The sequence below is a fragment of the Mirounga angustirostris genome, unplaced genomic scaffold (assembly GCF_029215605.1).
Source record: "Mirounga angustirostris isolate CCGP_5_RB_7025 unplaced genomic scaffold, mMirAng1.0.hap1 SCAF_4, whole genome shotgun sequence".
NCBI classification, from domain to species: domain Eukaryota; kingdom Metazoa; phylum Chordata; class Mammalia; order Carnivora; family Phocidae; genus Mirounga; species Mirounga angustirostris.
The window spans coordinates 161,617,029-161,638,806 of record NW_026991712.1 but is presented as its reverse complement, the minus strand read 5'-3'; the positions used below and the strand labels follow the sequence as shown (position 1 = coordinate 161,638,806).

Sequence of the window (21,778 nt, the reverse complement as noted above, 5' to 3'; positions counted from 1 at the left end):
TAATGTGAAAATATCAACATGACCTATTGCTTCCAGCCTGTCATCACCATCTTTTATGATCGAGCCTCACAAGACGTGAGCATCTCATTTCGCTGTAAGCATCATGCTGTCGGCAGGAGACAAACCTTGTCCGAAGCAGGCAACACACTTGGGCAGAGTCTCAGCAGGGGCGGGGGGGGGGGGTGCAGGGGAAGGGACCAAGTGTGATGCCACTCCCTGGCTTCCCGAGTCACGGAGCATGAGAATGAATCAGCACGGCTGGAGACCAGGGGTGTTGTGTTTTGTTTCTGACTCTGTCTCTGGGTGGGGAGGCCCCAGCCCTGTCCGAGGATCATGGCTCCTATCCTAGACGATGTCTGGGAAAGGACATTTCCTAAGTTCTGAACATCCCCAGTTGTGACAGCAATGACAGCCTCAATAAGCAGCCTCGGGCGCCTGGGTGGCTGGGTCTGCCTTCGGCTCAGGTCATGATCCCAGGGTCCTGGGATCGAGCCCCACATCGGGCTCCCTGCTCTGCGGGAAGCCTGCTTCTCCCTCTCCCACTCCCCCTGCTTGTGTTCCCTCTCTCGCTCTCTCTCTGTCAAATAAATAAATAAAATCTTTAAAAAAAAAAAAAAAAAGAAGCCTCACACCCTCCCTGCCAGCAACCTGTCTAGCCGCTTGGGCACCGCGGGATACAGAGCAGGTTCACAGGGGGCAGTGGTATTATCGTTTGTCCCTATAGCAGCAAACGAGGGGTGGATAGGCTCAGAGAGGCAATGGGACTTGCTCAAGGATGCACAGCAAGTGAGGGGTAGACTCCAGGTCTGCTGTGCTCCTCGTCCAGTGCTCTTGGCATGGTCAGCAACGTGCCAGGACTGAGCTTGCGCTGGAGGTATACAAAGCAGGAGCTCATAGCCTTGTTCTATCCTGAACTTCTTCTCCCTCCAACCGCCGCCCCCTCCACTCCGCTCTGGCTACCCTGGCTTCCTATTACTCCATAAAAGCACTGAATTCTTTCCCAATCGGAGACTTTGAACACTCTCTTCTTTCACACCGGAATGCTACTGCAACAGTCTGGGTGAGAGATGGGGGTGTCTGTGACTGGGAGCGACGGTGGAGGTGGGACCAAAAGTATGGACTCTGAAGATGGTGCCAACGGGGTTTGCTAATGGATCCAATGTAGGGTAAGAGAGAAAGAGAGGAGTCAAGGATGGCACCAGGAACTTTGGCCTGAACAACTAGAAGAATGCAGTTGCCACGAACCAATAAATTGGTTCTTGTTTTTGTTTTTTGAGAGAGAGAGAGAGAGAGCCTGCATGTGTGCGTGCCCACACGTGTGCAGAAGGGGGAGGGGCAGAGGGAGAGAGAGAGAATCTTAAGCAGGCTCCACAATCAGCGTAGAGCCTGAGGTGGGGCTCAATCACACGACCCTGAGATCATGACCTGAGCCAAAATCAAGAGCCAGACGCTTAACCGACTGAGCCACCCAAGGCATCCCCTAATAAATTGGTTTTTTTATGCTTAAGCCCATTTGAGATGGAATTTTATCACTTAAAATGAAAAAAAAAAAATCTTGTTGAATACAGAGACTAACAGGCCAGAGGTAGCTGGGTAGGGAGTAGAGAAGAGGGGACAGATGGAAGAGACAAGGTAGATGCCTGCTAGGATGTAGCAAGACACTGGGGTGTCAAGACAGAACAAAGAGGACTCTGGGGTTTCCAGCCCAGGTGGTTAGGATTACGGCAGCCTCGTTCATGGGACGTCCAGGCTCAATCGAGTGTATGACTCTTCCTCCTTAACGTCTTGAATTTTGGGCACCAGCTGCTGGAGCTCTGCAGAGGGCTCAGGGTTGAGATAAATCAGTTACCATTTGTTATGTGCTTTCAGTGAGCCAAGCCCCGAGCGCAGCTCATTGTGTACAAAACTCTATCAGGTTAGTACACATGTCTCCATTTTACAGATGACGAAAGAGAGGCTCAGAGAAGTTATAGGGCTTGACCAAAACCATGCAATTAGAAATAAAGATTTGGGAGCCACCAGGAGAAACAAAGCCCTTCGCCTGGAGGTGTCATTATGAATCTGGAACTAGAGGTGATGAGGGGGTCCAGCCCTGGTTGTGCTGCTCGCTCTCCATGTGGCCTTGCGGGAGCTCTCCTCCCACTCCGTGCTCGCTTCCCCATCTGGGCAATGTCCAGGTTGGGCTTGATGATCTCCCCAATTCCTCATGACTCTCAGTCGTCCTATTTGGACTTTAGTGGACCGGGGTAGGCGGAAACGGTCTGCCACCTGGATTGAGTACCTAGTGTATGCAGCGCCTTCTCCAGGGAAGAGACCAGAGAAAGGAAGGGCTGTGGGCTTGCCATGGTCTGCCGAGGGTCCTGGAGCCCACCCTCAGAGGGCTCCCAGCGTGGTGGGGGCTGAGCACGTGGGGTCACAGCAAACAGCTCTGCTGGGAGCGACTGAGAAGCCAAGCCAAGCTCCTGCCCACGACTGCTCACAGCACATGCTCTGCATTTCATTCATCATTTGCAAGGAGCTGCTACCCTCTTCAGAGTCTCTTCTTGCTCCAAGAGCGTTTGGCTTCTGCCTTTTCTGATCCAGCTTCCGCCCTTTACCCTGTCCCCTTCCACAGCCACCAACAACAGGGGACAATATTTTCCTGCAAGTTTGGGAGATTCAGGTAGAAGTGACTCAGTTCATTATGGGCTCCATAATGTAAAGAACACGTGTGATCCAGGTCCTAGGAGACGCGCCCGGCAAAGGTCCAGCAATAGTGTGAGGGATGCATCTGGGAGGGCACCCTGACTGATGAACTGATGAATGTAAGGGCCACAGGAAGGTGCATGAAATAACGTAAGCAATGGCCGTGGTCGGATTTGCTGAGTAACGCGGACACTGCCAGAGTCGAGTTTCCCCGTGGAGCTGCCATGATTTGCTAATGTGGAAAAATGCCCACAGCCAGGTCCACCATTCTGTTAGATGAGATTTCAGCAAGTACATCACTGTGTCGGAAGGGTGGAGGATGGTACCATTGTTAGGGGGCCCTGGAAACATGGCCAATGTACAGATAGAGCAGGTCTGAGCCTTGTTCATGGTTATCTCTAGGGCTTAGCACATAGTAGGTGCTCAAAGAATAGTTGCTAGGCAAACAAATGGACGAGCCCAGTGAACAGCACTGCGCCCAGATGCACTGAGTGACAGCACCCACCATTGAGGAGGGCTTCTCCCAGCACTGCTCCCAGGGCCTGCCCGGGACACAGGGACCACAGATACAACAGAAGTAGGTCATCTGAGGAACCAACCGTATCTCTCCTTGCACTCTTGCTTACCTCTCTCAGTCTCTGGCTTTGTGGCTAGAAAGAAAAAAAAGAAGGGTCCCCCTCATCCCTGCAGAGACCCTCCCATCAAGCTAGACCTTCCCAGGGTAGGAGCCGTCTACCCTCCCCTTTACTTCCAAAGCTGGGCCAGCGGCTCAGCACCTAGGACATGGAAATCGAAGCTTTGGGCTCCCACCCCCACCCTGCGCCCCCACACCGGACCCAATCCTGCGTCATTACAGTGGCCATGGAGCCCTCACTGCCAATGTCAGACTCCAACCTGGCAGGATGCACACACATCCCCTCCCTGTCCTGGGTTGCCCACCCCCAGCCTAAACCCAAGGAGGACCGAGATGGCCTAGGGAGCCCCGCGCAGCAGTGCGGCCGGGCTCAACCTCAAGCCTAATGCGGATTCTCATTCTTTCCTGATTCTTCCATTCAACAGAGTCATCGAGCACCTGCCCTGTACCAGCCACCTTGCTCAGCGCTAATGGTGCAGTCATGGCCAAGCTGAGAAGTCCCTGCCCTCACGGGGCTGACATTCTTATAGAAAAGAAAGCCAGTAAACAATGAACCAACCAAAGAAATAAGACTATTTCAGATGGTGATATAAGCACAATAAAGGCAACACAAAGGTGGGTGCTGGGTTTTCTGTTTCTTCCCCTGACCTCGATTCCATTCCTCTCCCCTTCCCCCACCCCCAGTCTTCTCTGGGCTCTCAGGGGCTGAGCCCTGTGACTGCGTCCCTGGGTTCCCATGCCACCTGCTTCTTGCTGGGCCCAGACAACAGGAAACCTGGCAGGAATGAGAGCCGAAGGGAAGAGAGGTCCTGGGATTTCTTCTCTGCTCCCCTGTGCCTTGTCGCCTGGCCCCGGGTGCTGACAGCCTCCCATGGTTGCTGGTCGCTGTGTTCGCTTGTCCTTGTCATACCTCTTCACGTTCCCAGCTAAGCATGCCCTGCCTTTCCTCCCGGGCCCTTGACTGATACAGGCGGATGCTGTTGAAAGTGCTGGGAGATAGGGTAGCCCGGGAAGCAAGCCTAAGTTGTTCAAGAAACAGAAAGATGGTCAGTTTGGCTGAAATGTCCTGAGTGAGGGGGAGAGGGAGGGCAGATAAAGTCAGAGATGAAATTCGAAATAGTTACCAGCTGGCTAAGCACAGCCACCACCCAGTCAGAAGGGACCCCCAGCTATAAAGGACTGTTGCCCCTGGAGGACAAGTGCGCTGGGTGACCAGACCCATGGGCGGGGGTGCATCAGCCAGGGCCCAGCAGAACGACAGCGGCGCCCACCCGCCTTGTCATGTGAGAACAGTTTAATAAAGGGACTCTTTATGCAGATGTGCGCAGGGAAGTCACAGGCTGGTGGAGATCTCTAGGACCACAACAACCCCAGGCAAGAGGGCGAGAGGACACGGCATCCACCAGAAGAAGGTGGAGTTGGGTAGACAGAGGATTGCCTTGAAGGAAGCTGAGACACAGCCGCAGTAACCACATGGGGAACGTTCCAGTGAAACCCACACCCAAACTCTTCCCTGTCTCCACTCTCCCGCTGCGGACAGCTGCTGGCCACTGCCCACCCCCAGCCCCCAGGAGCCAGACAACATCCCCACAGGTCCTCCTCCTGAGACCTGGACAGGCTGGAGAGGAGGGAAGCCTGGATCTTAGGAGGCAAATGGAAAACGTACAGCCCTCTGATCATGGAGGACCTGGAAAATCACGGTAAGAGGTTTGGATTTCAGGCTAAGCACAGTGGAAAAATACCAGGAATAAGAGCAATAAAATATCACTTGGATCCTTTGCCTCCATCCACAGGGAAGTGATGGGACGGGCTCTGCCCTTGACAGCCCTGACCAAACGGCTTCCCCAAACACTTTGCGATGGGGGTTGGGAGGAAGGAGGAAGTTAAGAGCATGTCCTGGGAACCAAGCCCCCTGGGCAGGCCTGTGGCAGACAAACCAGCTCAAGAATCCCAGGGACCTCCAGCCTGCAGGGGACAGACCCACACGTTCAGCACACGAGACCCTCCTGAACAGGATGGAATTTGGTCTCCCTAAGAAATCAGAGAGTGCCCAAGGCTTTCCTCCAGAGGCTCCTGCAGAAGGACTGAGGAGGTCTGAGTGGGAGGCAGAAGCCCACCCCAGACAAACTTTGCCAGGTTGTGAAATGGGCGAGCCGGCCCTGGGAGCCTGCCCACATGCCTCTTTCTCCAACCATCATGAAGGTTAAGGCAGGGATGCAGAAGAAGGGAGTGAGCGTGCTGTGCGCTCTCTCTGCCCGAGTGATGGGGATACGAGACAGGGAAATAAATTGCCTAGACTTGGACTCAGAGACCCAGGGTTCGAATCCTAGCCTGCACATCACAGGTGCACAGAGACACTGCGGTGAGAGAGAGAAGACTCTAATGCTTGGGATAATGCTTCACGGGCTCACGGGCCACCTGCACGTGAGCCAGGCCCTGGCTCTGCATGTGTCCCTGACGTCCTCCTTCAAAGGACCAATAATCCGAGCTTATTTCATAGAAGAAGAAATAGGCTCAGAGGGACTGAGTCCCTCACCCCCACTCCTGCAGCTGGGTAGTGACAGAGATAGGAGGCAGCCCCAGCCTCTGTCTTACCAGCACCCTCTCCACCACCAGCACCTCCATCCATAGGGAGAAGGATGGGGCCCCCAAGCCTGGGCTCCCTCTGCAGATGCTGGAGTCTCTATAAAGAGCCCAGCCCGATGCTCCTTTCCCAGCCTCACTAGGTAGGAGCTGGATCCTGCCTGATTCATTCCTTTAATCAGGGATGGAGTGGCGGCAGCGACTTCCAGAAGAACACTCCACACTCATATTCAAGTTAAGTCATTGCTTTAATATCCACAGGGCAGAGGCAGCTGCAGCTGGAGGTCTGTGGGCTCTCAGCCGTCTCCGTGGTCTGTGTGCAAGGCACTGCCTACCACAGGGCCCTAGGGCAGTCCTGTCCCACCACCCCACATCTGAGGATGGTCTCCCTCCTCTCTCTTGGGGCCACACCAAGGATGTAGCTGTCCCTGCAGGTGCTTCTCGGACACTTAGCTGTGTGGGCAAACCCCGAGTCCTAGGGGCACTTCTAAAACGGATGCCCATATGGGTTCTGGCTCCAGCCCCAAAGCTTCCAAGCTAAGCCTAAAAAAGATATAATCCAGAGAGGTTACATAATTTGCCCAGGGTCACACAGCCAGCTAGAGGAAGCACAGGGGCTTGAACCCAAGTCCATGTACTCTTTCCACTCCATCACGCGACCTCAGTGGGTCCCACGCAGGCCCTGGGACAGGTGCAGCCACGCCTGGGCAGGCATAGCCAGCAACATCACTCTCTGGCTCTGTGATGTGGGCAAACAGCCCCACTCGCTACGCCTCAAGTGCTTCATCGGTCATAGGGGGCGTCAGGCCGCTGCTGACCTCGGATGAGGTAAGAAAGCGGAACTGCTCTGTGTACTGTAGAGTGAGGTGCACCTTGAGGATGTGGCGGCCTAGAGCTGTGGGGGAAAGGCAGCCCCTGGCTGATGTTAGTGCAGGGGTTGGGGAGTGGCAGAGAAGGGACTTGGGCTGGGAATGGATGAAGGAGCCCCAGCAGATTCTGGGGGAGAGGAGCCCTGCAGGACCTGGGAGCAGGAGGAGTTGGGGCCAGGCTCAGGGAGAGAGGGGGCGTCCTGCTTGGACCATGCAGAGCTGGGGCTGGGGCATCCGGAGGAGAGAGCAGCAAGGAGCCAGGAGACCACGCCTCTCCGGGGCAGAGTGAGAAACGGCCAGGGTGGGGCCGGCGGTGGCAGGGCTGTGCTTGGTGCTGGCCTCGTCTCTAGCCTCTGAGCCTCAGGCCCCTCTCTGTACAGTCGAGAAAATAGATCTGCTTTTGGCATGTATGGAACATGCCTGACATACCGTAGGTGTTCAATAAATGGGTCCCATTATGATCATGATGATGATGATTAGCAGATTACTGAAAATCTCCCAGTCTGTTTTCTAGGCTATGGGATAGGAATAATCAGATTTATGTCACAGTGTCCTTAGGGAGCTAAAGGTCATAGTCCATGTGAGCTGCCAAGCACAGGGCCTGATGCACACTAGGTGATCAACAATCACCAGTCCAGTCTCCCTGTCTTCCTGTTTTCAACCCAATGAGCAGATGTGGAACCTACAGGTGGACATGGTAGGAAGACAGGCTCTGGTTCCTTCCAAGAGCTCTCCTCTCCCTCTTGACAGATAGTGAACTCCCCATCCCTGGAGACATGCAAGGAAAAGTCAGATGACCTTGTGTCAGTGGAAGAAGGTGATAAATTTCCTGCAGGGGCCTGGATTCAAGGCCAAAAGCCCTTCCAGCCTGGAGCATGCACAATTTTACGACTCCGCAAAAGCCAGTGTCACGAGGGGGCCCAGGCCTGGCCTACAGTGAACACGACCTTGGACTTGGAGTCAGAAGGCTGTAGGCTGAATCTCGACTCAGCTTCTTCATTTCCGAAGGCACTCCCTCTGACCGAGGAGCTCCTAGGGTGCCGCTGAGTGGCGCCTATGACACCCCCCGCCCCCGCCCCAGGCAGCCCCAGGCCCAGGCGCAACCCCAGCAGGTGTGTTTGGAGAAGTACATCCCAAGTCTCACCCCGTCCATGCTCCCCAGCTCAATTACAGGCTCAATATTCTTTTCTATGTAATCCCCAAATCAATATGTGTGCATACATATTTAATCGGGAGGCTGTTTTTATTAGAGTGGGGATTAGTTTTACATCTTTCTCCTCACTGCTTAGAAGGCATCCGCCACTCACGAGGAAGATGAGCAGATTAACGAGGGAAAGGCCTAAGTGTGGGCTGGGCCTGGTGCCCTGGCCAAGCCAGAGAGACTGAGAGAAACCTCCGGGGCCTGCCATCCCCTCTGCAAGAGGTTGGGTCCTGCCGCTTGCCAGCTTCCTGTCTCTGGGGCCCACCTTGCAGCCCACCCCCCACCCCTGCTGGAGGTCCCTGCCCAGGGAAGCTCCCCAGGTCCTCCCAGACCTGCTCCCCACCTTCCGCCAGCTAAGGAGCCAGAGAAACAAGGCCCAGCCGCCTGTTAGAGGTAGGAGAGTGGAGGTCACCCTCAGCCTTGCCTTCCAGAAGTAATAGATTTCTCCTTCCAACTCCAAGTCAAGGCTGAGCAGAATAAATTATCACCCTTCCGCCGCAGAATCACTGTCATGCTCAGCCCCAGCTGCCATCTGCTTCCTCACCAGCATCCCCACATAGCCAAGCTGGAAGGAAGGCGAGGGCACGTGGGTCTGCAGGTCACCGCGCTGGCCAGAGAAGGACAAGGGCAAGAACACTCTGGGGGCTGGAGCAGGAGAGGGGAGGGCTGAACAGGTTCCTCAGGCCCCACTGAAACAGGGCTGGAGCAGCCGTAAGTGGGCAGGTGATGTGTCAGGCCTCAGCTCCACATCGTCTGGTCTCATCCTCACGGCGTCTCTAAGAGACAGAGCCCGGTCCGATCATCCACATTTCATCCGCATTTCACAGACGAGGAAACTGAGAGGCTCAGCAGTCTTGCAGATAGGAAGCAGCAGACCTTGGATTTGGGCCAGGACGCATGGCTGCAGGGTCTGGGCCCTTAGTGGGTGGGCCGCACCCCTCCCGCCCTCCCTCCCTTATGCGGTGGTCTCCCCTCCCCAACACAAGTTGGGGGCCATTCAAGGTGACATCTAGAGACAAGAACATTTGAGAAGCACCAGTTATTGGCAGGAAATTGCCAGCTACGGGGGAACCTGGGGACTGTGGGCAGGGCCCACGCCTTCCCTCAAGGCCCCCACCTCTCTCCTCCACCCCTTCATGGACTCTTGCCTAACAGGAACACCTACAATCGTCTCTACCTGCTCTGGGCTCACAGCTGGGTGGCATGGATGAACAAAGCCAGGCACCGTCTGGGTCTCACGCAACTGGAGGCTTTATGGGCGAGGCTGCCAACAGTCAAGCAGGGACACACATGGAGGTGTTGCCTGCAAACGGAGCCAAGGGTCTGGGGACCGCGGGCAACCCCCCCACCCCGGTGTTCTCTTCCCATCCCGAGCCTTGCCCCGTCCATCACCTCGATCCTGCAGCTTGCCCTCCAGCCGAGGCAGCCTGCTCCGCAGTCCGGGACTGCCCTGTGCCTCTGTGTCCAAGAACTCACCCCATTTGCAGTTACTAAATTGCAGAGACCAGGTCTGTCTTATTTGCCATTGGATCTTACTCATCACTGTAACAAAAATGGCAGGAGAAAGAGCGAAAGAGGGCAGGGGGGAAGGGAAGAAGCACAGGAAGGGGAAAAGGAAAGGAGGGAAGGAGAGAAGTGAGGTAAGGAGGAAAAAAAGAATAAGGCGAGAACAAGGGAGAAAGGGAAGACACGCAGGCCACTTCTAAAAGCCCAAATGCACCCCAAAGGCCCTCTGCTTTCTTCTCATTCTGCCTGGATTTCAAGCTGGCTCCCAGGAACTTGCAAGGTGGGAACACAGCTGCGGTGGGGGGGAGGGGAGAGAGTTAAGTATTTGAGGGTTTCCCAAGAGGGCAACTGCCGCTGAGTTAACCCCTTCCCTGAGGTCAGCCATCGTGCCTCTCTTCCCAAAGCCACCAGAGACAGACGGAGGGGCAGCATGACCTCCAATGACAGACTTCACGTCTAATGTCACCATGAACCTGACCAAGGATTGGAGCAGAGCCATCCCTAGAGGGTTCTTCTGTCCAAGGAGCCCGTGGCCAGGGCTCAGGGACAAGCAGAACGTCGTAGAAAGCTTGTGTGTCTCCTCACAGGCCGCCTTTTCCAAGCAGGTGGCCCGGGAGCGGCAGCTGGAAGGGCCTCCCTGTCCAGGGTGGGGCAGCCCGGCTCTGCGCGCGGGCAGTCCGTGTTTGACGACGGGACTAATTCCTGAACAAAACAGGTAACGTAGGCATGGGATTCCTCATTTAGCAGTCAGATAGGGACAAAAAATGTGTGAGAGAGAAAACCCAAGGGGAAAAAAAATTAGGTAGTGATAAATTGGGAGGGAACACTCCACAGAAACACAAGTCTCATCCTGTTGCACCTGCTGTCACTTCATTTGAAAACATTCTAAGTGTGCGGGGCCTTCCCTTTGGCACTTTTCAGCCCTTCCTGAGAAGAGCCTGGTCCGCTTTTGTCCACAGTCCCCATGTCCTCCCCGAATGCGGCAATGCATCAAAGACCCAGACAGAGATGCCGGCCAGGACGCCCTCCCGCCTCCCTGGCTGCACAGGGCGCAGCCCCTCTCGCCACCGCCCCCCAGAGGAGAGGCCTTTGTATGCAGCCTTTACATTGTTAGCACGATGCACGCCGCACGCTGGGGAGTGAGAGGGAGGAAAGAGAAAAAAATGTTTTTGCTGTGATAAGTGTCAACTCTGCCTGCGTATAAAAGGGCCTGTTGTTTTGCAAAATGGAACATTATCCAAATATGCAGAAACAATTCGCTGAAGCAAGAGTTCTTAGATCAGGAGTCGCATGGCCGCCCCAAAGGGGAATCAGAGCGAGAGTTGTCTCTGGGTGTTTCATCACACCACACAGGGGCCAGTTGAAACATCAGCAGAGCCTCCTAGGGGCCCCGCTGCTGCCCTTTCCCCCCCGGGGAGGGCCTGGAAGCTCCCAGTCTCCCTGATCACCTCTAAGAACAGGAAGTCACCTGCCAAGCAGAGATCTTTTGGGTCTGAAGGCAGAGGGTGGGACGTGGTGATTTCAGAGAGTCAGCCTGCCTGAGGATCTGTCTGTGGCCTCTGGGACACCAGCAGGGGTGGATGACAGGTCCTGTCCTCTGAGAGCCTGTCTGTCCATCTGTGGACAGGAGGCCGGCCTGGATGACCTCCGGGGCTAAAACCCACAGTGTAGGGGTTGCCTGGGGCATAGGTTACGGGACACCCACCCAGGGGTGGATGGGCCCAAAACCTCCTAGAAAAGAGCAGAGGGAGAACAAGCACAGACATAGCATTTCCAGAGGGGACTCCAGTGGTGGTCAGAAATGGAGACTGAGTCAGACGGCCCCACACCCACCCTACAAAGCAGGAATTGTCATCCATGCTTTAGAGATGGGGAAATTGAGGCAGAGAGAGGTAGAATAACTCACCCAGGAATGTGGGGTCATGTATGCTACTCTCTCGCCCCAGCGTTCAGTCCTCCTCCAAAATACCTCTGGACTCAGCCCACATCTCTGCATGCGCACCACCACCCTAATCCAAGCCGCCACCATCCCTTCCTGGAACGGCTACAGCAGCCTCCAGTCTCCCCACCATCAACCAGAGGCTGCCTTATAAAATGCAGGGTCATATTACCCCCACCTGAACCTTTCCATGGCTCCACATTGCCCTCGAGGTGAAATCCAGCCTCCCTAACAGAGCTCTCAAGGCTCTCCCTTGTCCCCGAACCTCTGTACCCTCATCCCTCGCCTCTTCCTTCCTCACACTCCAGACCCAGCCAACTGAACCACTCTTAGTGTCCCTAGGGGGGCCAGTTCTCTTTGCTTCTGTCCTTCCACGCATGCTGTTCCCACAGGCTGGTTCACCCTCTTCTCTCCCTCTCATTTGGTTCTGTCACCCTTCAGGGCTCCCTTGAGGTGTCACCTCCTTCAGGAACCTCTGTGACCCCCCAGTCCAAGTTAATTCTCCATGCCCTCTATTCTTCCAGAGCCCCCCATACCTCCTGCATCCCATTCTCCTGAAATTGCCAGCAGGCCGTCTGGAAGCCCTTGGCACTTTTCAGCCCTTCCTGACTTTACTGGCACGTAAGGTAAGGACCCTGTCTATGGTCTTCATCATTGTGCCCTGAGCATCCGGGACCATTGTTAGCGCGCAGTAGGCATACAAGAACGATTCACTGGACCAGTGATCGGATGAATGATAAGTGAATGAGAGAATGAACCATGAGGCCAGAGTAAGCTCTCCTCCTCTGTATATCCAAAGGTGTAAAACGCACAGGCAAGTCCATCAATAACGCAAGCACTCGCTCCTAGAAGCCTGTCCTTGGCTGGGAGTCGGGTGATGGATTTCCGGAGGTGATGCATGGGAGCGTGAGAGGGGCGGAGTGGACGCATGGGAGAATAGAATATAGGTTTCTATAGATTAATCATTTGTCATTCCTGCCACTCGGCACGCTCATGCACACACACTCCTTCCCTCCCGGGTCCCCCTCCTCCCCTGAGGAAGCACAACTCATACTGCCCTTGGACCATGCAATAGGGGTGCGTGCACGCACACACACACACACACAGCAACACAAACACACTCAGACGTCTCGTGCAAGCTTACCCATCACAAAACCCCTCAAACACACGAATTCAAACACATACTCTGTCCCCCACACACGTGTGTGAACACTTACTCTGACACACACAGAGGAGTGTTTGTTGTGCCCAGATCCCCCACCTCATAGGTAGGCAGAGGGGAAGGCCGAGTGGGCTTGGGCAAAGCCCCCTGGTTCCCTCCACTTGCTGGGTGCAGATGACCTCTTGCACGCCCCACAAGTCTCTTCCTGCCCTAGGCAGAGTTGCGAAGGAGGGAACTGAAAAGGAACAGAAGCTCTTTCACCCCAGCTGAAGAGGAAAGAGCCCCCTGCCCCAGCCGCCCCCTGGCCACTCGGCTTAGTGCTGGGCAGACATGGGTCAAAGGAACACCCCCCCAACATCCCATAGACCCTGCACCAGTCCTCCCAGAGGCCCTGTCTGGCACCCCAGGAACCCCAAGGCTCCCCCACAACTCAGGGCCACACTCTTTACTCCAGCACCTCGAAGAGACACCCCCAAAGGCCTCCTGTGGTCCCAGACCCAGAGTCTTCATGCATCTCTCCAAACCATAGAGCAACAGGACACACAGCTACCTCCAGTCTCTAGAGCCACCAGCCATGTGAGCACTCTGTGTCTCTAGAGCCACCAGCCATGTGAGCACTCTGTGTTCCCTGAAGCCTGTGGGCTCATCCTGGGGCTCCCGCCTCTATAGCGCTTGAAGACTTCCAGCGTGCCCTGGTCACTCTCCAAGCCCCTCCTAACCCACTGGTTCCCCACACTTCCTATCCTGGTCATCAACATAAGCGCTGAGCCTTTACCTTGTACCGCCAGGAACATGGCCCTTGGCCTTCCTCCAAGCCCCCATCCTGACTTCTGGTTATTGGAAACTAAACCCTCCCCAAAGCCTAGGGACCCTGGCCCCCAGGTCCTTGCCTGCTCCCAGCGAAGGCTACCCCTTCATTGCTCTGACCACAGTCCACTAAGAATGTCAGTCATTATTCATTCTGTAGTCCCTCATTTGTTTAAGTAAACACTTACTACTGCTCACTGGGAGCTACATCCAAAAGGATGGGCAGTACTAAAAGCCCGCCCCCAGGGAGCTTGCCATCCGTGGAGACCCAGACACTCACAGAAGCACCACATCCCAGGGCGGAGAGATGCCTCAGAGCAGGAGTAGGACGTTGCTGACTACAAGTCAACAGACAATGGCCCCTGCCCAGATCCAGGGTCCCCACTGAGATGTAAGAAGAAGAGCTTCCCACAAGAGGACCAACTTGTCCATGCCCCTGCTCCCAAGCATGGCAGATCTCAAACTGGCCAGGCAAGGGGAGGGCAATCTCCAACTCTTAAGCAACCCCAGAGATGCCTCGGAAAGATCCAGCCCTTCCTGACCGCGTCCATCCGTTCCCCACTTATATGCCACATCCCACTGCCACACCAACCTCTCAGCTTCCAAAGGACTGGATGAGAACCTAGGGCACACACAAACCCCCACAGAGGGTGCCACGGAGGCTCAAAGAACGCGTTGTTTCCTCCTGGGAGTCCCTGATCATCTCCAGGGGGCTTGGGGGGCATCAGAACTTGGGGACCCTGAGCTCCGCCAAACCCCCAGAGGGGCTGGACTGGGCTGCCCAGCAAGGGGCTTCTTGTGCCCCTTCAGCTGGACTCAGTTTCCCCCCTGGAGAGCCCTTCCATGCCAGAATGTCTGTGGGTGCTGAGGCCGGGAGGGGTAGGTGGCGGCACATCGCCTTCGATCCCAACCACACTCCAGTTGCTCCAACACCCAGCTGCCTCCCTCTTCCCATCTCCCTCTGAAGTTGCTAGTAAAGGGGGCTATAGATGACATCGGTTTCAACTGCCTGGGGAAGGACCTTCTCCGGCTGTCTCCCCTTCACTATTAGCCTGTTTGCTCTGTCTGGGGGGCCCCCGAAGACCCTCTCCAGCCTGGCCAACAAACGCCAGGGCTTCTCCTGACCACAAAGCCAGGGCATGTGTGGGACTGACCCAACATCTTTGTTTGCTGTGCTCCCAGGAGACAGCTCTGCGGAGACGTTGCTGGTTTTCCCAACGCTGAGCCGGGCATCCCTGGGGGTGCCACCGAGGCCCCCAGTGCTCCGAGGAATGGCTGAGTGAACTCTTTGTGGTGTTGGAGCAAGGTGGAGCCACGCACCACCGTCATCTGTGAGTCTAAAATCAGCCCCCCAGTGATGGTCGGCTCGGCACCGCACTGAGTGGGGAGACAGCCAGCATCCCTGCTCCCTGCTAATGCAGCGTTGATTTCCTCTGGGGAAACTGCCTCGCCCCCATTCTCCCCAAGGTTCTGCCTGTTCTCTCTCTGTTCTCTCTACCCCCTCCACCACCCTTCCCTGCTGCTCAAACCTTCCAGGGCTGCCTCTGTCCCTGGTGGCCAGAGGGAGCTTTGCTTTGCAAAGTCATGTCCCCCCACTGAGTAAACCCCTCAGTGGCTTTGCGTGGCTCCCACACTGAAGGTTAAACCCCTTAACTTCTTGACACACAAGGTCCTGCTTGTGCCGGCCCCAAGCCACCCACCCAGCCTTAACCCACCGGCCTCTTTGCAGTCCCACCACGGCCCCTTGCCCCCTCCTTGGGACAGGCCTGAGCCCACCCTCCACTCCCCTCCTGTGTCGGACACATTCACCCTGCAGGGCTCCGCTCCCATGGTGCAGCCCCTGAAAGTCTCCAGCCCCACCGTCCAGGCTCTGTCCTCCAGGATTACGTTCTTCCGCACTTGCCTTGGGTGTAATGAATCACTCATCTGTGTGCCTATGTGACTGGGATCTGCTCCCCCACTAAGTTCCATGAGAATAAAGACTGTGTGTGCTTTTATTCAGGGTTATCACCAAGGCCTAACACCAGGTCTTGACCATCACGGGCACTCAGAGCATGTTTACCCAGTGAATGAAGGAAGGGATGGTTTTGAGTTTGAGGGGGCTAGCAGCCCTCCGCCAGGCCACGGCGAGCTCACATCCTGCCATTTTAGCAGACCACATGTGAGGTTGGCTCCTGGGGAAGGAAATCAGCAACAGGCCCTTCCTCTCAACCACCCCCCGCCCCCGCCCCGCCACCTCGGAGGGCTCAGAGCAGTGCCACCGACGACTGAGTGCATGGATGTGGGTTCGAGTCCTGACCGCAGCCCTTCCTGGGAAATCCACATCTCATGCAGTGAAACACAGTAATGCCCAAGGGCCCGAGCTAGTAACCCCGCAACTTCACACCCCAGCCCTCCTCCCGGTGGTGCTCAGCTTAAACAAGCCACCTTCAGCTTTAGAACCACGGCCAGAGAAAGAGGTAGACCAGGAAAGTTCTCAAAGCCACGCAGAGATGCTGTGGTGCCAGAAGGGGCTAGAACCTGGAAGTCCAGACCCTTGACTTCAAACCTGATAGTCACCGTCCCAGAGCGTGACCCGAGAGCTGTCTTCTTGCCCTCTCCTTCCTGTCCCCAAGCCAGGCCTCCGAGAGGGACTGCTTTCTCCTGTCCAGCCCGGCATGGGGCCTCCTTGAGGGGCGGCAGCGGGGCCTCGGCTCCTTGCTGTCCCCACCCACACCCCCTCCACCCCCACCCCCCAAGCCCCGGGTTCTGTGTTGGAGAAGCCAGGCTCTTCGATGCTGCCAGAAATTAAGATGCACTGTTCTTGGTTAGTCACCCCTGCGTTGCTAAAACCAGGAAAGAACCCACTTCTTGTCTTCCAACCCTCTCCTTCCAAAGCCTTTTCAAAGGAAGAGGGAGGAAGCACACAGCGACACCCCCTCGCTGCTCCAGGCGTTTTAATGAATTCCAGCCTTCAGGGAGAAGGACGGCTGTGTTAACGGTGCCCGTGAAAAACGAGGGGAGGAACAGTAAAGCAAATTTCTTTTTATTGACTTTTAGTGAGCTATTTAATCCAAACAGCTCATTATCTGCAATATAAATATACTATATAATGGATTTTGCAATAAGAACAATTAGTTTTGCAATTAGCATGAGAATAAGCTCTCCCCAACTGCAGAGAAGGCAAGGTCCAGACTTTGGGGGCTGGGGGAGGCTGGCTGGGGGGGAGAGAAGAAAGCGCCCTCCAGAGGGAGAGGGCCGGGCCGCCCTCACCACCGGGTCCACTTGGCAGCATGGCCCCGGATGTGCGGGGACCTTGCCTGCAGACGGGAGCGCAGAGCCATGCTCGTCATTGTTCAGAGTACAGGCTTTCTGCAGATCTGGGCTCACGGCTGAGCTCTGTCACGTGTCAGCTGTGCAACCTCGGGCAACTCACCCAAGCTCTCTGAGACTCCCCTGCCTCCTTTGAGAAACTGAGCAGCACTCTGCTACCTCCCCATGGAGTTGTTAGGAGACAAGGGGAAGGGATGCACCTGTCCCTGGCTGAGTATGGCCTCCATGAACACTTTGAGGGTGCTGAGCTGGGACTTCTTTGTATCTCCTTGGCTGGCTCACCTCCAGGAAGGAAGGAATCCTGTCTGTCTTGCTCACCTCTGAATCCCAGCACCTGACCAGTACACAGTGGGCACTTAATAAATGCTTGTTGAATGAATATCACAAAGCAAATGAAACCCAATGGCTGCCTGGACCAGGGCCTGGTACATAGTAGGCACTTGCTAGATATTCCTTGAATAGATAGATGTTGCTCAGCAAATGAGCCTCAGTGGCTGGGTCCTTCCTGTCCCATGACAGCAGGCTTGTCTCAGGCAGCCTTGCAGATAAGCATCGTGGCAGAGAACAGCATCCTCTGCAGGCCCCATTTCTTGAATCTCCCAACCCGACTCTCTCTGCAGTCTCTGTGGCCTGCCCTCCGTGGCAAACTCTCTATGCAGAGTCAGGGCCTCCCACCCAGATCCCCTCCTGTCTGTAACCCCAGAGCCTTCGGCCCTTGTCCCTCCCACTGCCCACAGTCCCCCACCCCTGCCCCGAACTGGAATGTTGAGCACACTGGCGCCCAAAGGCAACGAGGAGGCGCTCACGTGGTATTCCAAAGGCAAAGAGAACAGGCTTGGGGGCTTCCCAAACGTCCCAAACGCAGTAGAGTGGGTTAAGGCACAGACTCTCAACCACATGGCCTGAGTCTGTATCCAGGAGCTCCATCTTCTAACCAGGTGACACTGACAAAGCCCCTAACCTCATTTGCCTCATCATCTGTAAAATGGGAACAAAAATGGATGACTAGAGTTTGGGGAGAGTTACATGAGAAATCCATGGGTGGCACTAGTGACTGTCACATAGCCAACGAATGTTACCTCCCATCCTTACCGCCAGCCTATTGCGGATTATAACCACGACTGGCCTCGGACCGCACTCTTGGAGCCCAACTCCGCCACTACCTGGCATCCCTCCAGGAAGCTGTTGCGGAAGGGATTTCTTACCTTAGCCAGTCCCAGCCAGCTAGCAGGCTGGCCTTGGGATTCTCCACACTGAGGATGCCATCTAAGCCTTGCACCTCCGTGAGGGAGGCTTAGGTACTGCCCAGGTGGGAAAACTGAGACCCAAAGAGGTTCCCCATACACAGACCCGGTCTTGACTTTATTTTACTCCCCGCCTTATCACAGAGCCTTACATTTACAGCGGAATATGAATGACAGTAAGAGTTTCCATTTGATGGGTGCCAGGATCCTCTTGGCACTTTCTACGCTTTATCCCCACCCCACCCCCCGCCCCGGGATCGTCCCGTTGGCAGGTGGTAGAACCAGGACTCCACCCCAAATCCTCCTAAGTGCCAACCTCTTCCCCAGGCACTCACTGTGATCCTGAAGCTCCTTTTGTTCTCCCACTTGAGTCCCCAGATGTTCTATCCTGGACCCTGCTGGGCAACCACCCCCCTGGCTTGAGCAAGACCAGCATGGAGCAAAGGGGACAGTGTCCCAGGGTCCCAAGCCCCAGGGCTCCCCTGAGGCAGCCCCCGGGATATACAGCTGGGCTTGCGGAAGACCCCTGACTGTGGGTTGTGGCCAAAGTGACCTTCGGGCTGCCCCCCTCCCAACCATGGCTTGCTGTGGGTCGAAGTTCAAATATCTGGCACACACAGTTGCCAGGCAGAAAAACACAAGGAGCCCCAAAGGCTGATGGGAGGCTCTCTGGACATAACAGCCAAGGACACTGGCTTCAGAGGCACACAGCCTGAGGTCAAGTCCCAGTCCTGCCATTCACGGGCTCCCAGACCTTAGGCTAGCCACATCTCCTTCCTGAGCCTCAATTCCCTCCTCTATGAAATGGAGACAACAGTAATACCCTACCTCCCGGGGCTGGAGCCAGAGAAAGCATAGGAAGCGCCAAACGGATGCTGGCGCCCATCAGATGGAAACTCACTGTCATTCATATTCTGCTGTAAATGTGAGGCTCTGTGACCAGGCAGGGAGTAAAATGAAGTCAAGACAGGGGCCGGCGCCGGCGACCTCGGCAGGTCTCAGCGCCTCCACCAGGACCCAGAGTCGGGCCCGGGGTTTCTGGTGCCTTCCTCCTCTCCCGGCCCTCACCCCTGCTCTCCTGGGCCGCAGCCTCTTCCCGTCGCCACCTGATTCCGTGTCCCAGCCGGGTGCGGTGGCCCTCCCACAGGAGAGCAGAACTGAGTGCTGTTAGTCACGACGTGGAGAGGTGCAATCCATCCGGGAGGCCAGCGGGACACGGGAGAGGTCATCTCCATTACAAACTGGCTATGATGAAGCCATTACTTATGGTAATGGGATCCTTCCAGGCGGGGGTGCTGCCTGCCACGGCCGATAACGCCTGCCACGGACCCCCGTGGCCGGCAGCTGCAATAACCCCGGCTCTCCCCTCTGTGACAGGTTCAAGCTCTCACGCTCGTCGGAAAGTCCATTTTCCAGCACAACTGGGTACACTTCCCCGTGACAAATGCCTGTTCGCCTTTAATCTGTTACAAGCCGAAGAGGCCCAAAGGAAGCACATCCATTCTTGAAAACAAGAATGTTTTCATAAGCGTGCTCTTGGAGGCCCCTGAATGAGGGGGGCAGTGCGTGCGCAGGCTGTCTGCGCCCTCACGGGGGGCTCGGGGGCCCAGAGCCATGTTCCGGAGGAGGGAGGGCCATGGTGTGAGGGTCTGGGGCGAGTGGGCTCTTCACACAGCTGTGTGGGGACATACCTTTGTGTGTCTGGGCTTGGGAAGGGCATGGGGGCGTCCCTGTGAGGACTTCTGGCGTTTGTGGGAGTGCAAATGCGTGTCCATGAATGAGGGCAAGGAGGTGGTGTGATATTTACAGTGTGTGAGAAAAGGGAAGTGTCTGGAGGTGTGTGTTCAGATGTGCATATCGGGATACCGGGAACTTCCACAAGTGTGCAACGGGGTGCAACAGTACTCTGTGTGTGTGTGTGTGTGTGTGCTGGAGGCTGAGGGCCTGAAGGGTGAGCCTGTGGGTGAAGGCTGGCTGTGTGGGCACGCCTGCATGAAGGCCGGCAAAAGGGCCTGGGTGTGGGTGGGTGTGGGTGGGCGTGTCTGGGTGGAGACCTCTGTGTGTGCACGTGCTGGACCATGTATGTGTGTGTTACACACGTGGGGGGCATTCGTGTATATACCTGAGGCGGGCAGAGTGGGGCTTAATGGCATAGCCAGCTCTCCCAGGTCTCCTGGGAGGATGGGGGGGCCTTGAGCACAGGGCCCTAGGTCCTCATAGTTCAGCCAAGCGTTGTCCCAACACCTGGGAACAGCCTCGGAGGCTGAGGATTCGCACTGAGCTGGGGATCGGGGATGGGGGTGGAGGAGGATTCAGAGGCCAGAAGTGCTCTCCCCCAGCCTAGAGTCTGGGTGCAGTAGAGTCAGGGCCTCAGGGGGATGCTCAGGATGGGGACTGAGAAGTCGCACTCAGATCCAGGTTGCAGCCAGAGACAGCAAGAGCCGCGTCTGTCCGAAGATAACCATGGGGTGGGACGAGCAGCCCAGGGAGGCCGCTGGTGATGCTGGAGCCACCCATCCAGCCTGGCCCCTGGAGGAGGAGGTGCTGGACCACAGGGAGCACGGATGGTGGGGAGGAGTGGCAGCTTCCCTCCATGTCTGTCTCTATGCCCCTGCCCTCAGCAGGCCCTGGGACACCGGTTTACAATCAGAATCCCCCTGGACGTCCCAAACCACCTTTCCTGAGGACCGACTCAGTACCCCCCTCCCAAGCATATCGTGTGCGGTATTTATAATGATTATGAGCATGATCATTACGAATAGCTACTCTTCATCAGGTATGTGCATGGGTTTTACGCACATGCTGGCATTTATAAATAGCAGTTCATAGGGAGAACAATGGCATGTTGAACCCCTGATGCGAAATTCCCACATGTCATCAACAATAACATCGAGACCTCCCTGAGGAAGGTGAGGGTCAGGGCGGGCAGCCAAGTGCGGCCAGTCCCAGAGCCAACTAGCAGAGGACCCAGCACTGAACTCGGCTCTGCCTCCAAGGAGCCTCCTCCAGGGAGGTTTCCGGCAAAAACATGCCCTGCTCGCCCTGCCTCTTACCCTGGAGCCTCACACTGGCCGAGCAGAAGGCAAAGCTTCGAATGTGCTGGTTCACTGACAGAGACCATGCTGAATTCATTCAACAATCGGATTGGGGGAAACAGTCCTTCACTTCAACAGAAAGCAATAGGAAAGTGCCAAGGAAAAACAGTATGGAAGTTCCTCAAAAAGTTGAAAATAGAGCTACCATACGATCCAGCAATTGCACTACTGGGTATTTTCCCCAAAGATACAAATGTAGGGATCCAAAGGGGTACGTGCACCCTGATGTTTATAGCAGCAATGTCCACAATAGCCAAACTGTGGAAAGAGCTAAGATGTCCATCGACAGATGAATGGGTAAAGAAGATGTGGTGTATATATATGCAATGGAATATTATGCAGCCATCAAAAGGAATGAGATCTTGCCATTTGCAACGACGTGGATGGAACTGGAGGGTATTATGTTGAGCGAAATAAGTCAAACAGAGAAAGACATGTATCATATGACCTCACTGATATGAGGAATTCTTAATCTCAGGAAACAAACTGAGGGTTGCTGGAGTGGGGGGTGGGGTGGGAGGGATGGGGTGGCTGGACACTGGGGAGGGTATGTGCTATGGTGAGCGCTGTGAATTGTGCAAAACTGCTGAATCACAGATCTGTACCTCTGAAACAAATAATGCAATATATGTTAAGAAAAAAAAAAAGAAGATAGTAGGAGGGGAAGAATGAAGGGGGTGAAATCGGAGGCGGAGACGAACCATGAGAGACGATGGACTCTGAAAAACAAACAGGGTTCTA

At 55.5% G+C, this 21,778-nt stretch overlaps 1 protein-coding gene across 11 annotated transcripts in view; it reads right to left on the bottom strand.

The window, feature by feature from the left end:
* The window catches only part of LOC123859782 (uncharacterized), a 169,103-nt gene that overhangs the window by 31,285 nt on the left and 116,040 nt on the right, over positions 1–21,778 (bottom strand). Inside the window, exon 5 of one of the 11 annotated variants that reach the window (XR_010411014.1) lies at positions 8,930–12,814. The exons of the other annotated variants lie outside the window; for them this stretch is intronic. The gene's annotated coding sequence lies outside the window, so the exon portion shown is untranslated. Of the gene's footprint in view, positions 1–8,929; positions 12,815–21,778 lie in introns of those variants that run through there. 11 annotated transcript variants of the gene reach the window in all.